The sequence below is a fragment of the Meleagris gallopavo genome, chromosome 1 (assembly GCF_000146605.3).
Source record: "Meleagris gallopavo isolate NT-WF06-2002-E0010 breed Aviagen turkey brand Nicholas breeding stock chromosome 1, Turkey_5.1, whole genome shotgun sequence".
NCBI lineage: Eukaryota > Metazoa > Chordata > Aves > Galliformes > Phasianidae > Meleagris > Meleagris gallopavo.
The window spans coordinates 85,613,402-85,636,418 of NC_015011.2; the positions used below are offsets into that span (position 1 = coordinate 85,613,402).

Here is a 23,017-nt window from a genome sequence, read left to right on the forward strand (position 1 = left end):
ACTTAGAATAGCTTAATTATAGCAGCCAAATGATGAACAAGTAGATTGAATTCCAGTCTGAAATACACTTTTCTTACTCTGTGTATTAGGCAAATTCCACTGTGTTATTTTCACTCAGTAGATTTATCTCAGGAATTTAAAATTATACAACCAAACTGCTGTAAATTCACGTGTTCTTGAGCTACCTCACATAGATGAAAAGAGAAAATAATGGCCATAAGTTTTCCTAGCATCTCTGTCTTCACTTGTCTACACATGCAATATTTACTGACAGTATACACTATATTTTGCTACTGAAATATATCAACATACTTAACCTAAAATTTAAGCACTTCAAACTTGGGGTACTGAAAAATTTCTGAAGCATCAACATTTAGAATTCACTATTTGTCTCACTGAGGTCAGCTTCTTGTTGGTATTCAGCCCAGAACATCAACCCAACCACATCCTGTATATACCATAATCCTTAAAACACCTCAAATTAAGCTCAAAAATTAATGCACAAAATAATAAAATAAATAGAAATCAAACACTAGAAACGAGTGTGGGAGTGATTGAGAGAAAACACTGCATTCTTCCCTTTCTACTACATAATATAAACAGAAATTTCCACAGAAGACCACAATGTACAGAAAAAATAAATATAATTAAATACAATAATTAAAAAAAAAAGAAAAAGAAGAATCCTCAGAAGAAAAAAAATGTGGTAATAGTGCAAAAAGCAGCACAGCCCTTTACTTTGCGGATCATCTGGATATATGAACTTTCTTCAAAGTTACAAAAGAGCTAAAGAAAACACCAAGAAATTAAAGCATTCTTTAAAAGCAAAAATGGCATTTTCAAGTGGCTAGGAGAAATCTTAAGTGTGTGGCTAATTCAGTACAGGTTATAATTAAATAAACTGTTAAAATGAAGGGGAAAAAAAGCACATAAAATAAGGATCTGACTTTTGAATGATCTGACTTTTTAATTGGCACATTTAACTAGTAGTGGCTGAACAGTTTTAAAGTCAAATGACGTTTCAAGACAGTCCATTATGGCAAAAGGCTCTGGCTTGTTAACAGCACTCTGAAGAACTACTTGAACACAAATTTGAAACATCCCTTTAACTTCAGCTAAATCAGGTAAGGAGTATCAAGAGTCAGTATTTCTTGAGCTAGAGCCTTTTTCTTTCAAAGGAAATTTAAAAATTGAGACTTCTAGTAAATTTAACTAAGAGCACGTCCAAGTCTTCTGTTAATTTGAAATTCAGCTAGCTCATCTCTTATTGCCTACTGACACTGACACAACTAGACTGAAATTTGCCTCATAAAAGTGCAAGGAGGACAGGAAAGATATTGTTTCCTCTCCAGGTTTGACATAAAGAAAAAATCAACAGGAATAGCAGTAGGAGAACTGGCTTTCCTCAAGTTGCTCTTATTTCTCTGCCCCACATACAAATTTCTGAGCGAGTCCTTATGTATTTAACTTGGACTCAGAAAACAACTTAATTTCACAGAATCACGGAATGGCCAGGGTTGGAAGGGACCTCAAGAATCATGAATCTCCAACCCCCCTGCCACATGCAGGGCCACCAATTTAATATAGTTCATACAACATTTTCAGCATTTACAAGAGACTGTAATTTAGATTCCTACCAAAGGGAGCTGAATTTATTGAGCTGTAAAGTCTTTTTCATGAATATACCTGAAGTGACTTTCACATTTCTCTCCATCATAAGACGCACCATGTACATGTAGGAATCATAAAACAAATACAGATCGTATATTTCCACTTTTGTCTCCTGCTAAGAAAACGGTTAAAATTGACACTTAGTCCCTGCAGTTCCATGACTTTTCTCTACATCTCTGTTGTCTTCTTCCACAAGATAAAAGAGAAGGATTCCCTAGAAGTGAATTCTGCAATATCCTGCTTTTGATGATTACATTTGAACTACGGATTGCCAGTGAAAAACCTTGGGAAAAAAAATATAACACCATGATATCTGAGATTTGAGAGGTCTATGCCTTAAAGCACCACAGTCAGTATAATCCATATTGCTGTGATTGGGTCCAGATCCATTATAACTTGCCATAGTGTCTAAAAGTATATGGCTTCAGCAGTCATACAATTATTCTGCAACACTTCTTTGAAGTGCAGTACACATGAAGAACAGCAGATAAAAGAGTTATGCAAAGTGTTTTTTATATATAAACTAATGAACTAGTTCCAAAAGCTACTGAATCACTAGAGACAAAATTCTGCTTTAGAAAGTCTTATTTTCTCTTCTATGTGTACAACAGCTTTACTTTTCTTGTCCATCCTCCCAAAAATGCAGTTTTCCAAAAGCTATATTTGCACAAGGCAGGGAAAAAACAAACAAACAAACAAACAAACAAACAAACAAAATGCATATAATTTCATTACAGCTATAGTATCTCTGTTTTACATTAGGATTATAGAGAGGGTCTATTTTAGACGTCTACGGTATCTGGAACCCTTTTACTACCTGCAGCATTACTGCCTTCCCCGGCTCTTCTCCACAAAAGGCATCTATTTCTATCAGCTGTGCAAGTAGGCACAGCTCCCGCCTTTAATCCCTTGAATCACAAAGAGTAAGAGAAACTTGACGTACAGATGTAGTAAAGGCAAAACATACAACTGGGTTGAGGAAAAGGAAAAATTACATGCCCAGAGCACTCAGACGTTTGAGCAGTACATTAATTTATCTATGTTTTATGCTACTAAAAGAAGCTGAAAATTCAAAAAGTTGATTCAATTTTCATTGCTTTAATCATATTTACAGAAGGAAAGTTTTACATGGGTTCAAATCAGGAACCGCCACAGACTGTTAACTTATTTCATGTTATAGACACATCCTCCTCTTCATTTCCCTTTAGCACTCTTCCTTTATCTCCAAGTCCTGGGCCATCTTGGAATATGTGAGCTCTGCAAATCAAGAGATCAGGTCCACCCATTACTTATCTTCATATACAGAGCACAAAGGTATTTGAACATATTTTAATAAATAGTTGTCTCAGTATCTAGTTTAAAAACTGTTTTTCAAATAACCAACACTTGCCATATACTTGCCACGTAGTTCTGCAGGGAGAAGCTTAAGTGCTGAACAACACTAACAGAAACTCTGGCCCACAGGTAAGAGGAAGAAGTTTCATTAACCTACTGTAGGGAAGGGCTAACAGCATTCATTACATATCACATTTCTGTCATCTTGCTACATCTATTAAGTTACTTCATAACTCAATTTATTGAAGTCAAAATGCTAATTCTATCATCTTCAGATCCAAAAATAATTCTGGAAACTACATCTCAATGAACATTGAGCTCATGTCTCCAAGTCATATGGCAGCAATTGACAGTAAGAAGACTTAGACAACAAAGTTGGTTGTGTAAATAAAAACCTGATGAATGTAAACTTGGAAGACACTGAATTCATTTTTCTGACTTTACTAACCATTAAAGTAGCAGATCTTCAGGTGGGGAAAAAATAAGGTATTGACAGACTTTTTATAATTGCACATTGCTATTTTTGGGTAGAAGTAAATTATCTGATGTTAAAAATAATAGACTTTTGGTTGGTGCAAAAGACATCAGAGTCTGAAATCATTTAAATTAGTTAACAGCAAAGACTGCTATATATTGCTTGACATATTATTAATTTATACCGGTTTAACTGAAAAAAATAAATTATTAATATGAAAGCCTGCTTAGAATTACAATCTGTTAGTACAGAATGTAACATATAGAATATCTAAAGACACACTTTTGTTGGTATTAACAACTGAATCCCAGTTCAGCTAATTCAGAGTAGCAGGTATATGCATGTTTATGCAATTGCTCAGGTGTGAAAAAGGAAATGGATGATTTGAAAAATTAAACTGATGTGTAAAGGATGTTTTTGCATCACCATCTGTTTGTGCTGGAGTGAAAAATAGAAACAGCTCTCTAATTAGTGTCTTTAAGTCAGTATTTTTCCTTTTTCAGGGCTCAAGGGCTGTGTGTATGTGCCCATACATATAGAAGAAAACATCATTCAACTCTACAAGGGAAATGGAATATATTGCAAGATTAAAGATTGAAGACTGCTAAAGAATATGCACAAAGCAAAAGATTCCCAATCTGAAAAGCCACAGTAATATGTTCTGAAGGAAAAAGATAATACGTAATACAGTCATACTAAAGCTAGAGAATTGCAGAACAATCAATCACTTTCTGAAGGCATTTGAAGATTACTGTACTAGATACACACTTCAGCAGTAATGCATACACTGCCAAGTGCTACTTTCTGAGGGAGAAAAAAAATCTGAGATTAAGCCTTATTTAGAACAGATAGTGATTGATAACAATATCTTCCCAAAGTGGTGCCAACAGCATCTATTTTTTATTTTTGTACAATCAAAGGAAAGGAAGGGAGAGAATAGAGAGAAGAAATCATCAAGTGGAAGTAATATTTTGTTAATAAAATTGAATTTTAACTAGGTAAATATTGCTCTTAATGTCATTTTTATGCAATCAGGTATTTTACAGTCATCCAAACAATAGCTACTTCTTTTCATGAACCTCCAAAGGTACAGACAAAGAACTGGAAATAATTTTATGCTACAGAAAATGTAAAAGTATGGATTTTATTCTAATAAACATATGATTAGAAAAGTACAAACTCATTCCTTCTATTCATATAATTCCAGATACGGGATCCAGATACTCGAATGATATGCCTGGAAACTCAAAACACCACCATAGTTGATAACCCACTAGTGATGAAGCTAACCAAAAAGTAGATTAATAAAACACATTTCATGAAAAAATCTTAAGAAATCAATATTAAGACACTGCACCCATTAATTATTTAGTGGTTGAGGAGATTTTTAACTGTCATTTTTTTAATCAACAAAACGATATCCTAAAATGTAGCTCAGATAAAAACTGGAATGTTAGAGTAAAATAATAAAGGGGTTATTGAGGCTCATTTTTTAGTAGCTTGGTAATTTCATGTCATTTCATTTTCCCCTATTTATCTAAAACCACAGGTTCAGCAAGCCAAATATAGAAGAAGTGATCGTATCAATACTTATAAGGGAACAAACCTCAAAATGAGGCATTAACTTGATCCATTATATTTCCTCCTTGTTTGAAAGCAAAATCCAGTATCACCTACTTGACTGATCATACATCAGTTACTACAAAAAGAAATGAGAATTCACTGAAAATAAGCAACTTTGTGATAATGAAAAGAGGTAATGCAGCACCTTTTCGACTTCTACTTGCTAACTTTATGGCTTTTGAAACTGGCAAAAATTACACTCTTGTTATGCTCAACAATACTTGTTTAATATCTCACTATTATTTGCCTTCAGAAATACTTTTTATACCTGTTATGTCCTCAAACACTAAAAACTTTGACAGAGATTTTCAATCATGACTATAATAGTATATTGCCATAGCTATTGCCATTTACAGATAGAAATATACATCTACTATTACGATAAGAGTACTTGTGCTTGAACTGAAAACCTACTAAGCATGTAGAAAGATTTTTTTTTAAAAAAGGTATTTCTTTTTCAGATGAACTTTCAATTTCAATAATTTGTCACACTCCTACTTCAAATATACTACACAGAGTTAAAACTCTATAAGAAAATTGAATCAATACTTGTATGTCTTACTTGCAAATGCAAATAAACTTAATAGGAGATTCTATGAAAGCAAGAAGAAATGTGATCAGAACACATTTCTTAGATCATGTTTAAAAAAATGTGTGTTAAAATTCAAAGCCAAATTGTTTGAAAATTAGAATGTTACACTCCCTTAAAAGTTTTCTTCTGTAAGATTTTTTGCAAACCCTGTAGCTTTCAGGTGGTTCTAGAACTGAAGTAAATCATAAAAAATATAATACACTTGTATCTATCTTAAAAATTGTAGGCCATTTATAATGCAAAATGTTTCAGTGCGCAAAACAGCTTTCACCTTAAGGAGCTTACAACTTAAACACAAATTAAAACACACATTAACTAATCATCTAAAGATAAGGCAATGACATAAAGCTCAAGAGTCTTAAACAAGATACCAGAGGAAACTTCAGAAATTCACCTTGGGACTGTATGATTTCTTCCAGTATCTTATTTTCATACAGATTATATTGCTTTTTGGAATAATAAAAATCTCTCATCCTGGTCCATCTCAAAATGTATTTAACCTTGTATTCAGATTTAAGGGAAAACTTCCAAAGACCTTCTTCAGAGCTATTGCAAATTCAAATTTGAGCTGGGCAGCAAAGCAAAAATGAAAAAAGGAGCAAAAAATTTCAATTAATTTGAGAGATAATGCATTCACTCAGGATAAAAAAAGAAGAAAAAAGATCAACAGCATCTGGTTTTGAAGAGCCTTCCTCTACACTACTCATATCACGACTGTCCAAGGTACTGACCCACTGGAGCTTGTCCAGTTCACAGCCACAAAGATGATAAAGGGACTGAAGCAGCTGCAACAGGAGAAGAGAGAACAAATAGAGAATCAGAAGAGGATCTTATCAGTGTGTATAAATACTGAAGAGGAAGAGAAACAAATACCCCTGTCAGGTCAGGAAGTGACAAACAGAAATTCAAACGCATTAAACATCATCTGAACACAAGGAAATATTTTTTCATTGTGAAGTTAGTCAAACAATAGAATAGGATGCCTGGAGAGGCTCTATAGCCTTTATCCCAGAGACATTCAGTCCCAAGCAACCTGCTCTATCTTATTCTCCTTTAGCAGGGAGTTGGACTAGATGATTGCAAGAGGTCTCTTTCAACCCGAACAACGCAGTGATATTGGTATACTGTGGTCATCATCTAACTTACGCAGATTATGGTCAATGTAATTTATTCTTCACAGATTTTGATTCACAGCAAAACTGCCAGGTGTTCTGCAATTAACCATGGTTATAATCATTTTTATTTTGTTTATTCTTTTTAAATATTTCTGTCACTACTAATTTCTCCGTATTATTTTATGGCTGACTACAGTAAATAATCTTCAAAATCATTACTTACCAAAAAAATCAACATGACTAAATAAACACAGAAAAACTGTTTCTGTTTATCCAGGATATCACTTCTATTTTCTTTCACATTCACAGCTGGCTTGCAGTTCTAGTAAAGTCTTTGCAGATTTAGGTTAACCAAGATTTAGAAGCATATCTTGTGAGAGTAGATTCAAAACTTGTGTATTAATTTTCATTCAAGCAAAGCTGTTGTTTTTCCTCGTCAAGCCCTTCCCAGTATAGAAATGACAAGAAAGGAACTAACTTAGGCTCAGGTGTGGAGTTGAAAGAAGCTCTTCACAGTTGACATCACTCTCAGAAATGACATTTTTGTACATTTAAAACATTCAGACAAAAATGATTATTTCCTCTCCAAAATCTGAAGGCTTCTGTGCAGGCCAGAAAACTGAAGTCCTTCACCTTTAAGTTTTAGGGTTATCTCTTCATCTCCAACAGAGAAGAGTGTGTGCACATGCATGCAATGCTTTGTATCTCTACCCGCAGTAGAATACCACAGGAAACTATTCTCTCTTGCTCCTTAATATTTACATTATTGGCTTTTTTCCTTAGTTTTCCCTCTTTACCCCTCTAACCATGTCAGAACTCCTACAGTTTCTCAAGGCTCATATCCCATAGCTTCATAACAACTTCCTTACCCTCTCTTCTTATTTTCTGGAAAACTAAGGATATATGGTAATGACAGGCAAAGGAGAATAAATACTACTTGTTGCAATTTTGTGAGTACATTAGCCTCTCTCTTCTTAACTCTTCCCAGACTTCAGTTGACTGATACTCCGTAGACAGACATGGAGTTCCAAGTAAGAGACAGGCAGATTTCTGATAGAACTGAGCTGAATACAACCATGACTATGTTAAACATCAAAGTGCTATTTCTGATCTTCAGAAACTGGCAAAAAATTGTCAAATGTCTTTATTTTTTCTGAGGTATGGGATAGTGTCAGCATAAAGAGAAGACCAGTGCACTTGCAACACTGAGAGTGAGCATTAAAAACTGCCATGTTAATGATAGTGTATACAGTACTGCATAAAAGAAAAACCATGCCAAATTTGAAAGCCAAAAATTCACCAGTTAAGAAAAATCAGCATTTACATTGCTTCAGTATCTCTAATTTGTCCACTGGTACAGATACACAGATACATACAAATGCACTTAGTATCTGCTATGGTTTAACACACTATGATTACCTTTTTTGCCTGTAAGCCCTGCAAAGGGTATAATTACATAGGATAAGATCTATTACAAGAATCATCTGGCACTGAGCAAGACTCTGATCAAGTCTGTAAATTAATGATCACTTCCAGAGAATAAAAGATGGTCGTGTATTTGCTCCTGAGCATTTCATGTTTATTTCTACCATTACCACAAAATAATTGCAAAAAAAAAAGGAGTAATGCATTGCCTTCAAAACTTGTTTTATTACTCAACATATAGCACATTCACTTAAGCTTTTTGCCAGCAGAGGTGAATTTCACACATGCTATTACAGAATGGACAAGATTTAACTCTTAATCCATGAGAAGATTTAAGCAATGCCAGCTCGTTAGCAGAAACTGACATTCATTTTGTCTTTTATTGTGCTATGTGCACAATACTGAGTGGCTGGCATGCAGTGAGCAACATCAGCTCCTCTGATTGTGCGTGCCAAACACATAGTGCAACGGCAGCTGATTAGGTATCTGCCTGTAATTGCAACTAATAGCTTTGGTTTTGACATAACAGAAAGAGAGAGATATTCCTTTGTGCTCAGTTTATCTTCTAGGCCTCTAAGATCAACATCTCAAAAATACACAGTGATAAATTTCTATTAACATATTAACACACTCCTAAAGAAAAGAAAATAAGCTCCTTTTCAGGGACAAAAATGACTGGCCAAGTAGAAAATTGGTGAAATAAAAGTGCAGTATCAAGCCCAGTGAATCTTAAAGAACCTTCATAGCAGGTGTTTATATTTTAGGAAAAAAAATAATTTAAATGTATTAAGTAACTCATTTGAAACCATTCTGTATATGGAGAAACTGATCTCTCTATTTATATAACAGTACTGTTACGAGGCATACTTCACTTTGATACAGAAAAACATTTTATCTGATGACATCAACACTAGTCAAGTCAGAAAAAAAGCTTAAGAAAAATAAAAACTGAAGCCAGAGAATATTAAACTTAGTGGCTTACCGCTCTCACCATTCAAAGTAATATTGTTCATAGTAATTCTTGCACTAAAGAAGACACAAAATTCATATATGTACACTTAAAATGGAAGATTTCTTTAATACACAGCTACCAAATATAAATATCATTTTTTTAAACTGTCTTGCTCTAAAGCAATTCAGTATTCAGAATAGCAATTTTTTAGCAGCATTCACTGAACCTACTACATATTTATAGCACACATTGCGTTAAATATTACTTACTGGTTTCTCACAGAGATTTTGTTCCCTGAAAACTGCAAGGAAAAAAAAAAAAAGAAGATGAAAGCTGATATTTATCTTCCTGAATAAAAGCACATGACTTCAAAGAATTTCCTCTTTCCTGTGTGCATCTATTCCAATGCAACACCTACATACACATCCACTGCTACCTTACATGCAATCATTCAAGCAGTGTTGGGTTTGCACTGACCACTTCAATCTCTTAACTGCTCAAAAGACCAAAGTTGTCTTTCACTCTGCCAGCTAATGCACTAGTGCTCCCTTTTAGCTAGGAATTCCATAATATCGCAGTCATTATTCCAAAGTCTATTGGGCTTTCAAAACAGGAAGGAGGAGAGAAAGTATGAAATTAGCACATTCCCAGAGACTGGAAAGAAAAATTGAGGACATGACAAGCATATCTGCTAAATTGTTCTAAAAGTAAGGCAGAGCAACAGTAATGCTTTAGAGATAAATGTTTCTCAACCCTTTTTAGCCAGTGTTTCATTTCTGTCACCTCTTCATAACAAGTGTCTGTTGGGGTTCCAACTAATCCTTCACACTTCACTTGCTGTTTATAGAGACTACAATTGTAGCTTTACATTACATTGAGCTGGCACTTCCATTATAAACGCTTTTTTATTTTTTTTATTTATTTTTTTTTTTTTAGTCTTCAGCTAATTGTACAGGGGGGAAATCATTCCAGATTGAAATAAGAAACATATGCACCTAGTTATCCTTCCTAGCATTTGAAACATTTACAGATGATTAATTTCTTTTCAGCAATACAGTTTGTCTGTCACAGACTGTTGTTTGACAACAAATTAAATCCAGCTTTAGTGTTCCAAGTACTGAAAGAAAAACCCTGGTTATATAGCATAAACCATGCATGGACTATTAGCACCACTGTTGTCTCATACTCATTCAAAACTACAAATTTGTCTTATATTCATTAAAAACACACATGATTTAAGGAGGTACAAGCAGCCTAACATGCTCTAGTCTTTTCTTCCACAGACAAAACCTGGCAACAAACATAAAAGCAGAGCTCCCAAGCAAACTTTCTATGTAATTTAACAGGCAGTGGTGCATGTTTACCTAACAAGGGTCAAAGCTGTATCACCAGGCAGCACAACAGTGATTGTGAAAACACATGGAAGCACAGCACAGAAGTCACTTCTACCCTGTAAGTGACCAATTACCTCTAGGGAAGAGAAATATTTTTGTTATTCTGTTCTAGAGTAGAAGTTGGGAGAGAGCAAACTTGAAGACAATAAAAATATGACAATACTGGATACATAATGTATCTGTTGGTGTACAATGTGACAGGCATATTCTCTATGTAGCTCATTTTCACTTGATGGTAATAGGAGAAAGAAAAGGATTGTGCAGAAAATTGTATTTATATTCTAGAGTTAAAAGCACACAAGTAGTAAAAAAAAAAAAAACAACCAAAAAACACCACAGTAACTTCTGATTTTCAATCTTAAAAATGTGTGTGACACACACCAGATTTCAAGCTCATCATACCTTCAGAGGGTCTGAGGACAATCACAATTACTGTTTTCCACTGATTTTCCAGTATGCCTTGTCCAAATAGTCTTAATTAATGTTGAAGAATTAAAAAAAGTTGGTTATTGATGGGGGAAAAAAGCAAAGTCCCTCACAAGCTTCTGCCTTCAGACCTTAAGGAGCAGGTGAACTCCCTGTTGACAGTATGGAGTGAGGGCAATTGCTCTGAACCTGGCAGACTGCAGAAGCAGGTTTGAACATGCTGGTAGAGACTGGTGTCATTATTTTGCTTGTGTTGCTGATCTCCTGAATGTTGGCTCTTTTGTTTTCCTCATGAATATAATTTTTTTCTGGCAGTGTTTAATTTATTTTTATTATTTGGTCAAATAAGAGACATTTGCTTTATTATGCTACTCTTCCTGTGAACTATAGTTGCTTTGATGACAATTTGCACAATACTGTCCAATTCTTATCACATTTCTTTTGATAGATTTTCCTGTTTCTTCAGTTTGTCTTGTCACAGATTGGTAAGACCAACTGACTTTAGAAAAGTCCGTTTTTATCCGGACAGATTATATCCACCATGCTTTCTATACATTTCTTAATAAATTCACCATCAGTAATTGTTTCTTTTTTTTTTCTGCAATCAGATGCCATCACACAACTAGCTTTCATGATAAGTCTGTTTGAATTGTAACTTTAAAAATAAATTACTGAGATGACAGATTTTCTTCAGTTCTGCTATTTTGTCATTACAATACATCCCTTGAGATTCACTGAATTTGGCAGCATGTTATTGCCTATAATTTCTTTTCAAATTGTAATCTTTGAGAATTGGTGTGATTTGCTTAGAAATTAAGCACAGTGCCATATTTGTCTGAAAAAAAAAAAATCATTTGTGCATTTCTTTGCATCTCTATTCCTCCATCCACCATTTTTCTTTCTTGGCTTTGTTTTCTTTTGAGACAACATTATATAGGTTGAGATATTTTTATCAGTAATCACCCCAGTAAAAGACACCAATGTTTTACACAAGGGCTGCTTGGTCTGTTTTACTCTTAAGCAGTTAAGGTGTGCACTGAGGAAATTAGGGCAGTTCAATGCTGCATACCAGAATCCAAGCGCTGAATTCCCCAGTTTAGCAATAAATTTATGGCTGGCTAATGTTTCGAGCCATTTGCTAGAAAAATAATAGGGGGGAGGAGCAGAAAAGAATGATTAATGAACACGTAATGTTGTCATGCAGAAGTTGTAGCATTCAAACTACAGAACTGTGAGGAGGAGATAATTTTATTTAAACAGCAGAACTCCAGCATGACACAGGAAAGGGAGTACTTGTACACTGACAGTAATTGTTTTTCCTTCATTTAATATGAGAGTGAAATAATGAAGTAATAGGAGATGCAGTAGATCAGTTAATTTATAGACTTGATAAGGTTGTTGACAGCATCAAGGTTGTTTGTATTTTATAATGTTATTATCGCTACTCTTGCATTAACTGTGTGTTATGGAGCTAAATGCAGGGTATATGAAGTGAAATATGATGAATACAGGATAACAGAAGAGTGTGTTTAATAATTACTTTATCAAGTGTAATAGTAATGCTTCACACTTAAAGATTTTTAAAAGAGCAAATTGATTTAATAATAACAATTGAAGACTCACATCTCTGAACAACACAAAAGTAAAAGTTTTTTTTTTAGAATGAAATTTAATTAGAATTAACAGATTTTTTAATCCCTTTTCTATCTACCATTATTATAATAATCAACCTTGGATTATCCAGGTCCTGTCATTCTAGTAATGATTTTTAACACTGTCAACAACTGGGAGCCCCCAGAAGAGTTAAAATGATCCCTGTCTGAGGATCAAGCCCTTATTTTTGTAACATGTGATTGAGCTCCTGAATTAAGGTAAACATCAATCAATCTTTCTCATCAATTTGCCTAGTGATGCTCTGCAGAAGAGCAAGTTACTTTACTTACTTATTGTGTAATTGTTAAAATGTCTGTAAATAGGAAAAGTAATTGAGGTGTCAGTTTCAATTAAAACACACAGTAGCACAGCAGAACTCTAAAAGTAGTTTCCCCAGTCCCAGTGCTACCTTTTGGAACAGCTAAATTTACTAGTTTTAAAGGTGCTAGATCATCACACAGGCAGAACCTTAGAAGTAACTTCAAAGAAGAAAACACATTACTTACATCAGGTAACAGGTAGGCTCTGGAATACTATGAAATAACACATATCAGCAGTCTTTGGCTCTAGATGCATATATACATTCGCATTGGTATAATTGTACAGAATGATTTTGAGCTTGCCTACTACCTCAAGGAAAAGCTCACATATTTGGTCTAGCACACTGTCAAATAACACACTAAAACGTACACTACTTGGAGCCTTCCTTTTGTCTTTGTCTCTCCTTTCTCCTCTGCCTCACACACCAAGGAAGACAAGTTAAGTGCAGCAGCAGCAGATCTTCCTTATTTACTTGTTGAGCATTGAAACAGTACCTTCTTCCTTTTTAGTGCCTGCAAGTATAATCAAGAGTTTCTTAGTAAAGATGTGAAGAAGTTATGGTCTTTCCTTTTATGTCAAACAAGGTCACACTTGGGGTAGCCAAGTAAGAGTACAAGATTCTTTACTAACTGAAACACTCTGACATGATGGAATACACAGCAATGATAGTGGGGTAGCAAAGTCCTAGACTACAGAAAGTGAGGATGTGCCCAAATGCATCAGCCATGGACACAGAAACAAAAGAAAAAAAAACAAAACAAAACTCTGCCTACCCTTAAAAAACCTCAGGTAGGCAGAGATCTATAGATGAAGCAGCCTCACCTCCACTGCTAACTTTTAAATGAGGACTGGGAATGGGTGGATCCTGGCTTGCACCTGGGTTGGCCCTGCCTTCCCACCATGTGCTCAGTCATTTTTTCAAGCCATGACTTAATTTTTCCACTATACCAACCAATAAAACTAACAAAAACTACTTTTTTTTTCTTTTCTCTTGTAAAATACAACAAAATTATCACAAGTATGTAAGGGCAAAGGAAAAAAACCTACCAGCATATTTCCTGAAATGCAAAAAGATGGGGAAAAAAGTGTGTACGTTAGGGAAAAAAAGGAAAAAGCCCCCCAAAATTTTCCATACAGCATACTACTGATATATTTTTAACCTTGACACTTTCATTAGATGGTAGCATATATTAACTGATGATAACAGCAGAACGATGTGATTAAATACAAGCAGTGTAGGGTTAAACTCATTAGGTTGTACTACTCATATCACCTTCTGCAAGAACAAACAATTAGAATTTACAGATTTTTATGAATATTTGAATTTGTCTGAACTTAATCCACATTTCTAATATCAACAGTGAACACTGCTTAATATTATTTAAGCCTATGAATATAAGGCAATACACATCCGTATTCTAACATCAAGATATATTCATCAAAAAGCTATATGGAAATGTTAATTTGAATTCTCTAGTACAAGCGTAAGGTCTTCCCATACTGAAGACATAATACAAATTAAAGAAAGACATAGCAGATGGGTACTACTACAAAGGAACATCACCATGTGTTAGGCCTCTAACACATTTTCACACCATGATTCTTGCAGTGCTCTCTGCTACAGATACTAAATTTTGAAAGCCACAAGTAGAGGAGGGATGACACTGTCTATTGTAGCATCAAATCAGCTACAACGCACTTCAGTTTCTTCCTCTGTTAAACTGAAAGGAAGTGAGGTAGATAGACCTGCCGCTCTTTCCAGTTTACTTGTATCAACTCTGATAAAACTTTTTTCTTGTTAAGCATCTCCAGGTGCCAAATCAAGTGACGATAGAGCAGTGTAATAGCAGTTCTTGTCTATAACCCAGAGGAGGCTAGAGTTCTAAGAACTGCAAAATATAATGACTACAGGACAGATTTAGTAACGCCTGTTGTTTCTCTGTTAGTCAACCACTCTTTTAGTACATTTGCCATTCATGCCTACGATTCTTCTGGGCCTCATGAAAATATCACACATAACATGAAAATATCACTTTCAAACAAGACTGAAGTTCCAGATTTTTTTAATTTGCTATTTCAAAGGCTCCCCTCTGATAGAATTCTCTAAGGTAACAACACATCTCTTTTATTCCTCAAAAGTTACAATTCATCATGTATTTGCCAATTTACAGTAAAACTTGACATTAAAGATTAGCAGACTCATGTCACTGCGTATCTTAGTCACAACAGTAAAAGGTGAGTTTTGTTTCTAATTTTGAAGTAGAATAGCAGGGAAGAAAAGGGAAGAAATACTTTGGAAATTTCAAGCCCTAGGGAAAAGATGATGAGGGCTCTGGCACCTAACAATTTAATTTGTATTTGGAGACAATTTACAAATCAGTATCTAACACATGGCACAGTATCACGTGGAGAGGAAATGAAAGTTTAGCTTGGAAGGAATAAGGTCATGAAAGACCTTAAAGATTTGAAGTAAAATATGAAGGGAAAACTTTAGCAGAAGGCAATGTATTTATGGAATGATAGAAATAAAGGCCTCAACTAGGAATTAACTATGAGCACCAATGTCCTCAGTCCTCAAACTATTACAAAAGCTGTTGACTGCTAAGAGAAATTATGATTAAATGTCTTTAACCAAATCTTTCTGTAATATCAATTGTAATTCTCCCTACGATTCACAGGGGAAAGTGCACAAAACGCAGACAAGCTCTACTGTGTGATCACCAGCTGCCATTCTTTCTAATGATTGAAATTATATGAACAGAAAACTTTCTTTCACCATCAGAGATGGCCCTATAGGTGCAGATTCAGGCAATTGAAAGAACATATTTCAAAAGTATGACTGTGTCCAGAAATTAATTTACATTCCTTGTAAAACCAAGTCATTTCTTCAAATTTTGGTTCAACTGTCTTTGATATTTCACAGAAAAAAAGGTTATATGGAAGTTCATGTACGTGACACTGGTTGATGCTGAAAGACATTGAAGTTTTCACTTCATCAGGGCTAAAAAATATAATTACTGTCTTCTGCAGCATTTTTACCAGTTTATTCACTTTATGAGAAAAATATAGCATTCTTGTTTATTTCTACTGAAGAGGTGAAAGTAGAATGAAAATCTATGTTGATTCTAGAGCACAGTTATTTATCACACACTAAGAATGGTGATATTTTGTCAGGATACTAATAGTGACACATTTCTTGCTTTAATCATGGACACCATCAACATCTAGTTTAGAACTGAGATATTTAAGATCAGCAAGAAACTTTAAAATTCCTGAAAACTGTCTTTTCTATTTATTAGATACCTTATTTATCAAACAAAATGTTTTGGTTAACTGAGATAAATAATTTATCTATACTTCCCATAGGAATAAAAAGAAATAATTATTCATTGAAGTTTTGCAAACTCAAATCTCCCAAACACATTTTTCCCTTTGTTTTTTCCATGAGATGTTTTTAATCCATACACAGACACAAAAGATAACCTTAGCATAGAACATGATAAAAACACTGCTTCTGCATATATTGTTTTCCTGGTCACCTTTTTTTTTTTTCCTTTTAACTGTTTCTACATTCTATGGAAAATTATTTCATCCATGGACAGACTTTCATGAATAAGATTAACATGAATGTTTTAATTTAACATTTAACATTCAAATACATTTGTAAAGGTAATTTATAACAGCCATATAAGTAATCTAGGAACTGGGTCAATATCCAATGAATCTAACAGAAGATGCTAATAACTCAGTCCAGTTTTTGACCAGATCAGAACACAGTTTTTACAACTTCTAAAATTTCAGACTCCATATGAATGCTGTTCACGTAGTGTATTAATATTGCTACTGGGGGAACTGTTCTCTGCAGTGCCTTCCAAATTCTGAAGCATTCTGAAGCTTCAATAAAAAATTTTGGAATCATAACAAAATTAGTCATTATAATATGCAGAATATTGGACGGACAGATGAAAGTAAAACATTAAAAATCTTATCTGAAGAATTAAAATCAAAATTAAACTTAATACAATGAATAATCCCTGTACCTGAGCAGAGAAGATAGCTGCAGTAGATTCTACAGAACTTCCTGTTACAAGGCGTTTTTTTAAAACTTAATTCCTTTTTTCTTCATCTTGCTTCTATCACGTATTACACATATGAAGGGTCTGCAGCTCTATGAAAGTAACAGCTGAGCAGACATGAGGTGCTGTTCATAAACTTAGGAATGGTATGTTACCTCATGCTTTCCTAAAGCTGATAATTTAGAACATTCCTTTTAAAATTACGCTTCAACTTTCTTCCTAAACTAAACATATTCTTCACTTTGCAGAACCAAGTGTCAGCTGGTTTGAAAAAATTCATAATCATACCATATGCAACTCATATCTGTAATGTTTTATCATATGCTTAGATAGTCAAAATGACGAATATATCTGATTAGTAAAATTAAATACCACTTTGTCCCATCATTCCAATATTAATAATAGAGCTAAAAGGAATAAGTTAAACAAAAAATTTGAGGTATTAGAAGACTACAAGCTCTGAAGAACTGCAGCCTTGTTAATTTTTAGATGTGTCTGCTATTTGCCCTGGCTGCCTTACCCTGATATATATATATATATTTTTTTCTCATGTACAGCTCTAGTACAGAGGAAAATAAATTATGCTTCGGACCTACTTTTTTAACATGTTATTGAATTTACCCATCTAAGTCTCCTACAAATGCCTAAATGTTAGAAATAAGTCTCAGGAAGAATAATTTGGAAGAGTCCACACCTTTAAGGATATCTTCCATTCTTTTACTCCTTCTTTTAATTATATGTTGAAGTTGGATACTTCGTGAAGTTGTTACCCGATTCTTGCTAAAGCCCTCAAACAAAGTTCAAGCGGTTAATGGCCTCTGCACTGACCTTCTGCTTAATATTTTATGTTAATCTGTAACTGTCAGGTATTGGTTTAAGAATCTTCTATTATCTGCAATATTTGATTAAAACGTGTAATTAGGAAAAGAGTTCATCTTATATACAAATTGGTCAAACCACTGCTTTAACTTAGGTCTATAAAATTACCTGCTTCATACATTTAGTCACTTTCCAAGTAACCATTTAGTGACTCTTCTGTTTAGATAAACAAAGAACTGTGCAGTTTTATATGTCCCATGATCATATCACTTAGCTAAGGACATCGTAAGCACCAAAAAACACAACATTTGCTAGATGCACTAAAAAACCCTTATTTCATTAATAGCAACACTATGTGCGTAGTAAATCACTATAAAACCAGTTTACATTGTTTGCAAATTGCTGTTGCTCTCGTTACAGGTAGTCACACATGTATTTTTTCAAAGCTTGCTCTAATGTAAGTAACTCTGGCACATAAATCCATGTGGCTGCTTCTGTCATTCCAGTATCTGTTCTTTTATTGGAGCAAGGGATCTAGCAATATATAAATAGCAAGCAAGCACTTACAAAGAAAATCACAAGAATTTACATTCAGGATGTAATGCCATATTGGTTTTCATTCATTTTTATTTTTCAGTCTTGTTCACATAACCCATGAAATAGCACTAAATTCAGAGCTCTAAAGCATTCTTATTTTCATGCTGTAAAAATATATGCACATCAGAGAGTTTACTCAAACTATTCTTCCCCATATCTTCTGCACTATGTGCAAAATATAATTTATCGTTTTTTTTCCAAATGATATTATTCCCTCTGTCTTCTCATATGCCCAGATAGATTCACTATTCCATTTATTCTGGCTACATCAATTTCTTGTGGAAGAAAACCAGATTTTTTCCTTTTTTTTTAATGCCAGTTAACCTTGTGATCCATCACTAACCACCTAATTACTCCACCTATTCTCAATAGTTCACAACTTAAGAGTTTGGCTACAGACTTGTGTACAAGCAAGGAGAACTTTTTTCTCTTTGATAGAAGATACTCTGTTCTTTCTAGTGCCAAAAGCCTGCATGAACTCCAACATGAGTATTTGTTCCCTTCTACCTTTTCAGGTGGTTTTATTCATTGAGTAGCCCATGTCTTAGCTCCACATGTCTAACACTTACACATTATTTTGACAATAAGTTATCCCTAACACGACTGGGCAGAAAATTGTTGTTCCCAAGGAGCTGAGCTCTGGAATTCATCACTATCTAAAAGCCACTGACCCTAAAATTGTGTTACAGTATTTTCTCCACACCCGAATGCAGCAGGGCTGAGCTCAAGCAAAAATATGTGTCCAAGATGAACTTGCTGACAGAGCAACTCGGAGAGACAGAGTTAGAAAGACTATGATACTTGGCTATTGACAGCCATCACAGCCCAAGCTTAGCTAGACACTTAGAATAATCCAGAATTCTCATTTTCATTTGTAAGAAAATATCTTGTTACAGACCTCTTCCTCTTGCCATCAAATAACATATCCTCAACAGAAAGCAACTGTGCTATGCACAGTACAACATGCTGAACTTTCTTCAAACTAGGAGAATCTTTATTTGAAGCAGACAGTGAACAAGTGAAACTCAACACAATCGTTTTTAAGCACTCAAATTATTTCTTAAGGTAAATCAAATGCCTTACAATAAAAATTCTCAGTCATTTTTAAAGAAAAAAATAAACCCAAACTGGGTTTATTGAAATACACATTTTCCTGCCTCAACTAATGGCAAAGTGGAATTGAAAGTTTGTGTTGTTGGATCAGTGTTTAGATTGCAGAATACTTTTCTCAAGTTTAAGGAAAGTCAGTAAAAATTCAAGTACATCTAAAATGTAGGTAGGACAAATGTGTAAAGGCAGCGTGAGTGCCAAATAAGTTAAATCTGTACGTACCTCCTTTTTACATTGTAATCAAAAAGGGAGCTGCAGAATTAGATCTAAAAGCAATACAAAAATGACAATAAATTGGGATGTAGACAGTGAGGGAATTGGAGTATTTAATGCAAGACAAGTTAAGGGAACAAGGACTCTCTAGCCTGCAGAAGATGTGCCTTATAACACCTGATAACTACATGATAACAATCTTTTCACAGCATGAAAACAGCAAGGAATCAGAGCAGTTGCATAGCCTCCACCCTTGGACAGTTTCAAGATCTAACTAGATCAACTGTAGCAGCCTGGTCTGACCACACAGCTGTCCCTGGTCTGAGCAGAAGGCATGTTTAAAAACTTCACAAGATAATGTCCTTCCCCTTGATTTATCTCATGATCATATGGGTCAAAAAGGTCTAAGAAAATAAAGGATACCAAAGTTACTTACCTTCATTTCACTTGAGGCTTTTCACAGTTCCAGAGTATGAAATAGAATTTCAAAGCTGTGGTTTCTCATGAAATTAGCTGATAAATCATCAACTTAAGGATAAAAAGGCAAAATATTTGTTAATTATTTTTTAAATACAAACTGTAAAAGCTAACATAGCTTCTTATAGTTGAAATGCAACTGAAAATCCTACAATAACACAAGCAAATCAACTGCAAATTACAGCAACATCTAAACTCTGGTGAACGTAAGAATAAATTGTATTTTATAGCATTATAAGTTACTTCCCCATGTGGGGGAAAAAAAAAAGCATAGAAAAAAAACACACACACACAAAAAACAAACACTGAAGTACACCAATATTGAGCTACAATAACAGTTTTATAAATACTTGTCATGATGCAGACTCAGAGCTAGGATTAACTGTTAAGGCCAAATATGCTTGCTATAAAGTATCTTTACCTCTCTTTCCTTCTATAAAAATAAAAGATGCACCACTGGCAGCAGGGTGTTGCAGGTAACACTATCTTGGAAAACATTTGTCAAAGAAAACAAATCTTTGTTCATATAATAATACAAGGGCTGTTCTTAAAGCGTTGCGTGTATTTTATTATGTTGCCTCATGATGTCAGATCACTTAATTTTCACACTAATCAGAAAGTACTATTTCATCCTCAGGATTTATTGTTTTTGAGGGTTTTAATAGTTGTACTGACAATTTGTTTTTTTTTTTTTTTAGAAGAATACTTATTTTTCAGTTTACATTAACGTAATTATTAAATTAATGGTAGTTACCTTACTTGCTTCAGGCAAATACATACAAACTGTGATTTGTCTGTCATAATGTGTGTATACACACTGATTTGTTTCAAAATGAAATATGTAGATTTGGAAAGCAGAACAAAGCAACTGGAAAGCAACTGTAAATGGCTCTAATGCTAACACAAGAAAAAACAATATATAAATCAAATACTGGAGAAAAACAATGTTTTTCTTTGTGTAACTATGGTCCAATTTTTATGCTTCTAACAGTAGTGCATAGAATGAATCACAACATATTTATTTATTCCTTTTCCCCAAAATTCATTTTGACAGAAAAATCAAATCACACAGAACTAAGAAACAAATAAGTTTGCCTGTCTGACATTTAAAAGGCTTCTTTAATGTGACTTGTGGTGCACCTGAATTCAACCCAAGTTATTACTGACCAATAGTTGCTAAAAAGTCGTAGTAGCTTGATACCAATCTGCTTGTAATTCTGTGGTCACACTTAGCCTTTTTAGACATGTGCACAAAAATCATCATCACAGCTACTTTTGCCTGCAACACCCAAAAGCCTGCAGATAGGACGGCTTCTTCAACACAGTAAACTTCTCACCCTAGAAGTAGTCAGCCCAAAGATCACAACATGCTGTGAAACAGTGTAGGAATGACTGTAGTGTCCAAATTATGCCTGACCTGTTTGCAAATCTAAGGCTGAACAAACTCTCATAAGCTCAAGTCTCAGTGGAAATATTTAGCTTTTTAATGCAGAATCTTTGAAACACATTTGGTTACTAGCTGGAAGTCAAACTACGAAGAAAACAATTCAGTTGAATTATCCTCAAAAAAATAAATAAAATAAAATGGAAAAAAAAAAAAATCAAACTCCCTTGCTTTTTATCATTCACTGTTAAAAAGTCCACTGACCAGTCATTTCCACTATGGTTTCATCATGAAGTGAATCAAGAGTGTTCCACTATTGACAGCTTCTCCCTATTTCCTCCTCACTGAAGGCTACGGATATTATGGTAAAGAGGGACAACCACATAAGCTTGATGGCCCTTCCCAAATCATCTATCTCCTGGGGCTCTTTTTTCCCAAATGCTGAACGATAACCTCTCCCACAGCCTGCCTTTCTTAGATTTTTTCTTGTCTCCTCTACAAAAACCTCATTTTCTATTCACAGTCATGCGGGGTAACAGTTTAGCCAAATTTAGAGTGCTCTCAAAATTGGTTCTTCCACTTCAGACTTGAAAGTTTTCTATGTCTATTTTATCACTATTATTAATTTATTTGACTGTGTCAGTTGGCCTAATAAGAGATATGACTTCTCCAAACAAATCTTGGCTTGGTTACATATTTAGGCCATCACTGAAGTGCAAAAGTACAACTACCAGAAGACAACTGTTCTATGCAACAGTCATTCAAGAACTGTCACTTGAATTTCATTAAAGAAATAGTTTTTCCATCTACTATGTATTACTGTGAAGCAGATTAGAAGCTGGCAACTACTTAGCAAAACATGCAGACCAGTTTGAAAACTGACAGATGTTTTGACAGATCTTTAGATAAACAGAAACTTTTACTGGGACCCTGTGGAATCTCTTTTGACACATACCCTTGTGATCACTCCTCATGATAAACACCAGTGAGTCTCAGAGGAGCTCTCTTTCTCTTCTTTCTCCTGAATTTTAGGAAGTTTCTGAAGGGTCTGACAATACCGACAAGACTGTACCTCTCCTGCCAATGATGATTTGGAACTAGATGCACCTAAAAAATTATCTTGCCTATTTAGACATCGACAACATCCAAAAATAAGAAGATATGAGAATGAAAACTAGAAAAAGCATTTAAACATTTCCATGGAGAGGCATGCAAGAAAGATAACTGGTGATAAATGGTCACTTTTAGCATGACTTCTGTGAATAACTGATCTAAGTGCCATTTCTTTTACAGTACTTCCTGACACTGAAGACATAGGATAGGATCTGACAGATTTACCTTTTTAAAAAAAAAAAAAAA

The 23,017-nt window shown here is 34.4% G+C and overlaps 1 long non-coding RNA gene across 1 annotated transcript; it reads right to left on the reverse strand.

The window, feature by feature from the left end:
• Positions 1 to 2,244: 2,244 nt before the first annotated feature.
• On the reverse strand, positions 2,245 to 20,319 carry LOC109369642. Its single transcript, XR_004161753.1, has 3 exons — positions 20,234 to 20,319; positions 13,352 to 13,494; positions 2,245 to 2,928 (listed from the first exon to the last, which is right to left on the reverse strand). It is a non-coding gene; the product is annotated as an uncharacterized LOC109369642 (long non-coding RNA).
• Between the last annotated feature and the right edge of the window lie 2,698 nt (positions 20,320 to 23,017).